Source organism: Rutidosis leptorrhynchoides, chromosome 2 (assembly GCF_046630445.1).
Source record: "Rutidosis leptorrhynchoides isolate AG116_Rl617_1_P2 chromosome 2, CSIRO_AGI_Rlap_v1, whole genome shotgun sequence".
NCBI classification, from domain to species: Eukaryota; Viridiplantae; Streptophyta; class Magnoliopsida; order Asterales; family Asteraceae; genus Rutidosis; species Rutidosis leptorrhynchoides.
Window position 1 is genome coordinate 581,503,411 of NC_092334.1, and position 6,478 is coordinate 581,509,888.

Consider the following 6,478-nt stretch of genomic DNA (forward strand, 5'->3'; position numbering starts at 1 on the left):
TTCCGAAATCAATAACACATGCTCGTAGCATGTCTTCAAGCGTTTGTATCGTCCTTTCACTCTGCCCATCAGTTTGTGGATGATAGGCAGTACTCATGTCTAGACGAGTTCCTAATGCTTGCTGTAATGTCTGCCAGAATCTTGAAATAAATCTGCCATCCCTATCAGAGATAATAGAGATTGGTATTCCATGTCTGGAGACGACTTCCTTCAAATACAGTCGTGCTAACTTCTCCATCTTGTCATCTTCTCTTATTGGTAGGAAGTGTGCTGATTTGGTGAGACGATCAACTATTACCCAAATAGTATCAAAACCACTTGCAGTCCTTGGCAATTTAGTGATGAAATCCATGGTAATGTTTTCCCATTTCCATTCCGGGATTTCGGGTTGTTGAAGTAGACCTGATGGTTTCTGATGCTCAGCTTTGACCTTAGAACACGTCAAACATTCTCCTACGTATTTAGCAACATCGGCTTTCATACCCGGCCACCAAAAATGTTTCTTGAGATCCTTGTACATCTTCCCCGTTCCAGGATGTATTGAGTATCTGGTTTTATGAGCTTCTCTAAGTACCATTTCTCTCATATCTCCAAATTTTGGTACCCAAATCCTTTCAGCCCTATACCGGGTTCCGTCTTCCCGAATATTAAGATGCTTCTCCGATCCTTTGGGTATTTCATCCTTTAAATTTCCCTCTTTTAAAACTCCTTGTTGCGCCTCCTTTATTTGAGTAGTAATGTTATTATGAATCATTATATTCATAGATTTTACTCGAATGGGTTCTCTATCCTTCCTGCTCAAGGCATCGGCTACCACATTTGCCTTCCCCGGGTGGTAACGAATCTCAAAATCGTAATCATTCAATAATTCAATCCACCTACGCTGCCTCATATTCAGTTGTTTCTGATTAAATATGTGTTGAAGACTTTTGTGGTCGGTATATATAATACTTTTGACCCCATATAAGTAGTGCCTCCAAGTCTTTAATGCAAAAACAACCGCGCCTAATTCCAAATCATGCGTCGTATAATTTTGTTCGTGAATCTTCAATTGTCTAGACGCATAAGCAATCACCTTCGTTCGTTGCATTAATACACAACCGAGACCTTGCTTTGATGCGTCACAATAAATCACAAAATCATCATTCCCTTCAGGCAATGACAATATAGGTGCCGTAGTTAGCTTTTTCTTCAATAACTGAAACGCTTTCTCTTGTTCATCATTCCATTCAAATTTCTTCCCTTTATGCGTTAATGCAGTCAAGGGTTTTGCTATTCTGGAAAAGTCTTGGATGAACCTTCTGTAGTAACCAGCTAGTCCTAAAAACTGGCGTATGTGTTTCGGAGTTTTCGGGGTTTCCCACTTTTCAACAGTTTCTATCTTTGTCGGATCCACTTTAATACCTTCTTTGTTCACTATGTGACCGAGGAATTGAACTTCTTCCAACCAAAATGCACACTTTGAAAACTTAGCATACAATTCTTCCTTCCTCAATACTTCTAACACCTTTCTCAAATGTTCACCGTGTTCTTGGTCATTCTTTGAGTAAATAAGTATGTCATCAATGAAAACAATGACAAACTTGTCAAGGTATGGTCCACACACTCGGTTCATAAGGTCCATGAACACAGCTGGTGCATTAGTTAAACCAAACGGCATGACCATAAACTCGTAATGACCGTAACGTGTTCTGAAAGCAGTCTTTGGAATATCATCTTCTTTCACCCGCATTTGATGATACCCGGAACGTAAGTCAATCTTTGAATAAACAGACGAGCCTTGTAGTTGATCAAATAAGTCGTCGATTCTCGGTAGGGGGTAGCGGTTCTTGATGGTAAGTTTGTTCAACTCTCGGTAGTCGATACACAACCTGAATGTACCATCTTTCTTCTTGACAAACAAAACAGGAGCTCCCCACGGTGATGTGCTTGGTCGAATGAAACCATGCTCTAAAAGTTCTTGTAATTGGCTTTGCAGTTCTTTCATCTCGCTGGGTGCGAGTCTGTAAGGAGCACGAGCTATTGGTGCAGCTCCTGGTACAAGATCTATTTGAAATTCAACGGATCGATGTGGGGGTAATCCCGGTAATTCTTTCGGAAATACATCGGGAAATTCTTTTGCAATGGGAACATCATTGATGCTCTTTTCTTCAGTTTGTACTTTCTCGACGTGTGCTAGAACAGCATAGCAACCTTTTCTTATTAGTTTTTGTGCCTTCAAATTACTAATAAGATGTAGCTTCGTGTTGCCCTTTTCTCCGTACACCATTAAGGGTTTTCCTTTTTCTCGTATAATGCGAATTGCATTTTTGTAACAAACGATCTCCGCTTTCACTTCTTTCAACCAGTCCATACCGATTATCACATCAAAACTCCCTAACTCTACTGGTATCAAATCAATCTTAAATGTTTCGCTAACCAGTTTAATTTCTCGATTCCGACATATATTATCTGCTGAAATTAATTTACCATTTGCTAATTCGAGTAAAAATTTACTATCCAAAGGCGTCAATGGACAACTTAATTTAGCACAAAAATCTCTACTCATATAGCTTCTATCCGCACCCGAATCAAATAAAACGTAAGCAGATTTATTGTCAATAAGAAACGTACCCGTAACAAGCTCCGGGTCTTCCTGTGCCTCTACCGCATTAATATTGAAAACTCTTCCACGGCCTTGTCCATTCGTGTTCTCCTGGTTCGGGCAATTTCTAATAATGTGGCCTGGTTTTCCACATTTATAACAAACTACATTGGCATAACTTGCTCCGACACTACTTGCTCCGCCATTACTCGTTCCGACACCATTTGTTCCTTTCGTTCTATTAACCCCTGGTCCGTAGACCTCACACTTCGCCGCGCTATGACCATTTCTTTTACACTTGTTGCAAAATTTGGTGCAGAACCCCGAGTGATTCTTTTCACACCTTTGGCATAGTTGCTTCTGATTGTTGTTGTTGTTGCGATTATTATTGTTGTTGGGATGATTGTTGTAGTTGCTGTTGTTGTTGTTGTTGTTGTTGTTGTTATTGGGCCGTTTGTTGTAGTTGCGATTGATGTTGCGATTGTTGGGATAATTGTTGCGATTATTGTTGTAATTGCTGTTGTTGTTGTATTGGTGATTCTTATCACCGTTTTCCTCCCACTTTCTTTTGACTTGCTTCACATTGGCCTCTTCAGCAGTCTGTTCTTTAATTCTTTCTTCAATCTGGTTCACTAGTTTGTGAGCCATTCTACATGCCTGTTGTATGGAGGCGGGCTCGTGTGAACTTATATCTTCTTGGATTCTTTCCGGTAATCCTTTCACAAACGCGTCGATCTTCTCTTCCTCATCTTCGAATGCTCCCGGACACAATAGGCACAATTCTGTGAATCGTCTTTCGTACGTGGTAATATCAAATCCTTGGGTTCGTAACCCTCTAAGTTCTGTCTTGAGCTTATTGACCTCGGTTCTGGGACGGTACTTCTCGTTCATCAAGTGCTTGAATGCTGACCACGGTAGTGCGTACGCATCATCTTGTCCCACTTGCTCTAGATAGGTATTCCACCATGTTAACGCAGAACCTGTGAAGGTATGCGTAGCGTACTTCACTTTGTCCTCTTCAGTACACTTACTTATGGCAAACACCGATTCAACCTTCTCGGTCCACCGTTTCAATCCGATCGGTCCTTCGGTTCCATCAAATTCCAAAGGTTTGCAGGCAGTGAATTCTTTGTAGGTGCATCCTACACGATTTCCTGTACTGCTAGATCCAAGGTTATTGTTGGTATGTAGCGCAGCCTGTACTGCGGCTATGTTTGAAGCTAGAAAAGTACGGAATTCCTCTTCATTCATATTCACGGTGTGTCGAGTAGTCGGTGCCATTTCCTTCAAAATAGTTAAATGGAACAAGTTAATCATATAGAATATTAAGAGTAGTTAATAGTATTTCGTAGCATAATATGAACTCATTTATAAAAGCTTTTTCTTCATATTAGCGTTTTATAAGTTTAAATTCGGGTAGTACCTACCCGTTAAGTTCATACTTAGTAGCTAATATACAATTCAACTACTACAATTCTATATGAAAAACTGATTATAATAATATTTCGCGTTCAAACTTTTATACAATATTTTACAAACTTACAATACCGCTTATTTTACATAAAGCATGAAATATAGCACACAATAACTTTGATACAAGATAGTTGTGAAGACAATTCTAGCTAGTACACAAGTCGTTCAGCAAAGGCAATAAAGACACGTAATTCATACGTCCAGAAACAAGTCATGCATTCTGGTTTTACTAGGACTACTTCCCATCCTTGGTCTTGTGCAACATAACCGTTATGGCCGTTGATAAGACATCGTGTTGTAACGTCATCAAAGGGACGAGGGTTACGTAATGTCCAACAGTCCCGTAATAATCTAAAAACCTCATTTCTTACCCCAATTACCGACTCCGTCACTTGTGGAAACGTTTTGTTTAATAGTTGTAGCCCGATGTTCTTGTTCTCACTTTGGTGAGAAGCGAACATTACTAATCCGTAAGCATAACATGCTTCTTTATGTTGCATGTTAGCCGCTTTTTCTAAATCACGAAGTCCAATATTCGGATATATTGAGTCAAAATAATTTCTTAACCCGTTGCGTAAAATAGCATTTGGGTTCCCCGCAATATATGCGTCAAAGTAAACACATCGTAACTTATGGGTTTCCCAATGTGATATCCCCCATCTTTCAAACGAAAGTCTCTTATAAACCAAGACATTCTTGGAACGTTCTTCGAATGTCTTACAAACTGATCTCGCCTTAAATAGTTGTGCCGAAGAATTCTGGCCGACTCTAGACAAGATTTCATCAATCATGTCTCCGGGTAGGTCTCTTAAAATATTGGGTTGTCTATCCATTTTGTGTTTTTAAACTGTAAAATAGACAAGAGTTAGATTCATAAAAAAAAAAATACTTATTAATACAAGCAATTTTTACATATATCATAAAGCATAAGAACACTATATTCCATATATTACACCACACGAATACAACTATCTTATTCCGACTCGCTCGTTTCTTCTTCTTCGGTTTTGGTTCGTTTTGCCAAGTTTCTAGGGATATATGATGTTCCCCTAATACGAGCCGTCGTTGTCCACATTGGTTTAGAAAAACCTGGTGGTTTAGAGGTTCCCGGGTCATTGTTACAACTTAAGGACTTCGGGGGTTGACGATACATATAAAGTTCATCGGGGTTGGAATTAGATTTCTCTATTTTTATGCCCTTTCCCTTATTATTTTCTTTTGCCTTTTTAAATTCAGTTGGGGTAATTTCTATAACATCATCGGAATTCTCGTCGAAATCCGATTCATCGGAGAATTGGTAATCCTCCCAATATTTTGCTTCCTTGGCGGAAACACCATTGACCATAATTAACTTTGGTCGGTTGGTTGAGGATTTTCTTTTACTTAACCGTTTTATTATTTCCCCCACCGGTTCTATTTCTTCATCCGGTTCCGATTCTTCTTCCGGTTCCGATTCTTCTTCCGGTTCCGACTCTTCTTCCGGTTCCTCTTCGGGAACTTGTGAATCAGTCCACAAATCATTCCAATTTACATTTGACTCTTCATTATTATTAGGTGAGTCAATGGGACTTGTTCTAGAGGTAGACATCTATCACATAATATCAAACACGTTAAGAGATTAATATATCACATAATATTCATATGTTAAAAATATATAGTTTCCAACAAAAATGTCAAGCAATCATTTTTAAAGAAAACACGGTCGAAGTCCAGACTCACTAATGCATCCTAACAAACTCGATAAGACACACTAATGCAAATTTTCTGGTTCTCTAAGACCAACGCTCTGATACCAACTGAAATGTCCCGTTCTTATTGATTAAAAACGTTCCATATTAATTGATTTCATTGCGAGGTTTTGACCTCTATATGAGACGTTTTTCAAAGACTGCATTCATTTTTAAACAAACCATAACCTTTATTTCATCAATAAAGGTTTAAAAAGCTTTACGTAGATTATCAAATAATGATAATCTAAAATATCCTGTTTACACACGACCATTACATAATGGTTTACAATACAAATATGTTACAACAAAATAAGTTTCTTGAATGCAGTTTTTACACAATATCATACAAGCATGGACTCCAAATCTTGTCCTTATTTAAGTATGCGACAGCGGAAGCTCTTAATAATCACCTGAGAATAAACATGCTTAAAACGTCAACAAAAATGTTGGTGAGTTATAGGTTTAACCTATATATATCAAATCGTAACAATAGACCACAAGATTTCATATTTCAATACACATCCCATACATAGAGATAAAAATCATTCATATGGTGAACACCTGGTAACCGACATTAACAAGATGCATATATAAGAATATCCCCATCATTCCGGGACACCCTTCGGATATGATATAAATTTCGAAGTACTAAAGCATCCGGTACTTTGGATGGGGTTTGTTAGGCCCAATA